A 3,032-nucleotide genomic window follows, 5' to 3' on the forward strand; every position below is an offset into this window, starting at 1 on the left:
GGAGAATGGCACCAACTTTCTCTGGGTTAGCGTCGATCCCCCGTTCGGAAACGAGGAAACCGAGTAATTTTCCGCCCGGAACTCCGAATGTGCACTTTGATGGATTAAGCTTGATATCATACCTTCTGAGGTTGGCAAAAGTTTCAACAAGGTCAACTAACAGGTCGGAACCTTTACGTGACTTGACCACAATGTCATCCATGTATGCTTCCACATTCCGACTGATTTGAGTGAGTAAACACTTCTGAATCATCCTCATGAATGTGCTCCAGCATTCTTCAGGCCGAATGGCATGGTGACATAACAGAAGCACCCAAATGGAGTGATGAAAGCTGTTTTTATCTCATCGGGTCCATACAGTCGGATCTGATGATAGCTGGAATAAGCGTCCAAAAAGGACAAGCGCTCACACCCTGCAGTCGAGTCGACTATTTGATCGATGCGGGGGAGAGGAAAGTGATTTTTCGGGCAGGCCCGATTGATATGCTTGAAGTCAATGCACATGCGAAGTGAGTCATCCTTCTTGGGGACCATGACAACATTGGCTAGCCACTCGGAGTGGTAAATCTCTCGGATAAACTCAGCTGCTAGGAGCCGAGCTACTTCTTCACCGATTGCTTTTCTCTTCTACACGGCGGACCGTCGAAGATGTTCTTTGACTGGTTTCACTTTTGGGTCGACTCGCAAACGGTGCTCAGCCAGCCCCCTGGGAACACCCGGCATGTCAGAAGATTTCCATGCAAAGATGTCCCAGTTCTCACGGAGGAACTGGATGAGCGCTTCTTCCTATTTGGAGTCGAGTGTTGTCGAAATGTGAGTTGGAGCAGCATTGGGATCAGTCGGGTGAATATGAATCGGCTTCGTTTCACCAGACGACTGAAATGCTGAATCCGTGGCAGGCTTCTTAGCTCGAAACAAATCACTCGGATCTGCATTTTTTTGATACTCCTGCAATTCCACTACTGCCATTTGCGCATCGGCGATCTTTGAGCCCTTCTGGAAGCACTCTTCTGCCTTCTTCCGATTGCCAGTGATAGTGATCACTCCTTTAGGACTAGGCATTTTCAATTTGAGGTAAACGTAACATGGTCGAGCCATGAAACGTGCATAAGCCGGCCTGCCCAGAATAGCATGATAAGCACTCTGGAAATCGACGACTTCAAACGTCAACTTTTCTTTGCGGTAATTCTCGGAATCACCGAAAACCACATCGAGGGCGATCTGGCCGAGTGACTCAGCCTTCTTGCCAGGAATAACCCCATGAAAACTCATATTGCTTTCACTGAGTCTGGACATCGGAATGCCCATTCCTTTCAAGGTCTCCGCATACAGTATATTCAGGCCACTGCCACCATCCATCAGAACCTTAGTCAACCGAGTGCCTTTGACGACTGGGTCGACCACCAACGCTTGCCTCCCAGGGGTGGCTATGTGTGTCGGGTGATCAGACTGGTCGAATGTAATGGCAGTCTGGGACCACTTCAAATAACTGGGCATCGTCGGAGCGACCATGTTCACTTCTCTGTTGATGACTTTCAGTCGACTCTTGCTCTCAACATCAGCAAAAATCATCAGGGTGGAATTGACGTGGGGGTAACCATCATCGTCCTCTTCCTTATCCTCAACTTTGTCCGATTCTTTCTCCTTTTCTTTGGGCTGTTTCTCTCGGAACTGCTGGATTAGGAGCCGACATTGTCGAGTGGTATGTTTCGGATAAATGAGATTACCCTCCTCATCCTTTTTGTGTGAATGTGGCATGGTAAATCCAACACATCATTTCCATCTTGATCTTTTACTTTCTTGGGGTTCCATGGCCCTTTGGGCTTCCCCTTGAACTTTCCTTGAGTCACGGCTAAGGCTTCTCCGAGAGCAGCTGGCTCGGCTTTACGCTTCCGCTTCCGACTGGAGTTCCCTCCCTCGGTTTCGTGGGCGACTGTTTTGTGTTTGCCACTTCGGAGCCGATCCTCCTCTTCACCGTTAGCATGCTTGGTGGCAATTTCCATACTCAGAGACATATCTCCGGTCCGACCGAACTTCAGATTCAATTCTCGATACTTGACGCCTTCCTTGAAGGCACAAACTGCTTGGTGATCAGACACATTCTCCACCGTGTGGTGTAACGTGATCCATCTCTGGATATAATCTCTCAAAGTTTCATTCGACTTCTGCACACAAGACTGTAGCTCTGTTAGTGCAGCTGGCCGTTTGCATGTACCTTCAAATGTTCTGACAAACACTCGGGCAAGATCTTCCCAGCTATAAATACTGCCAGGTGCTAACTGATTCAACCATGCTCTGGTCGAGCCCTCTAACATTAGAGGAAGGTGCTTCATGGCCACTTCATCATTGCCACCACCAATCTGCACCGCCACTCGGTAGTCCTCAAGCCAAGTGTCAGGCTTGGACTCACCAGTGAACTTGCTGACTCCAGTCGCCAACCTGAAGTTGGGAGGAATCACTGCTGCTCTGATGGCTCTGCTGAAACACTCAGGACCTGAAACATGCACCCTGCTGCCGGTCGGGTAATCTCTATCGTGGCCATCCCTGTGTGCTCTGTTCCTGTGAACCAGACCTTGAACGAGAATGGATCTCGCGTCAAAGCCCGGCTCCTGGGGGTCGACTGGAATCCTTCGCCCACCACTGTGACTCTGTGAGGGCGCCTATCATCGTGTTGCCGAGGCGCGTATGACCCACTCCTTGGGGAAGGCGTGGGTACTCGACGACGATCATACTGCTCACGGTTTCTATACTGATCGTGTCGATCTCCACGTCCCTCATGCCTTCGAGGTGATCTTGGGCTGTGAGCCGACTGAACTGTGTCTGCCATTACAGATCTACTATGAATCCTATTCCGAGACTGTGACACTGCTGACTCCAGTCGCCAACCTGAAGTTGGGAGGAATCACTGCTGCTCTGATGGCTCTGCTGAAACACTCAGGACCTGAAACATGCACCCTGCTGCCGGTCGGGTAATCTCTATCGTGGCCATCCCTGTGTGCTCTGTTCCTGTGAACCAGACCTTGAACGAGAAT

Source organism: Aegilops tauschii, chromosome 7 (assembly GCF_002575655.3).
Source record: "Aegilops tauschii subsp. strangulata cultivar AL8/78 chromosome 7, Aet v6.0, whole genome shotgun sequence".
Taxonomy (NCBI): domain Eukaryota; kingdom Viridiplantae; phylum Streptophyta; class Magnoliopsida; order Poales; family Poaceae; genus Aegilops; species Aegilops tauschii.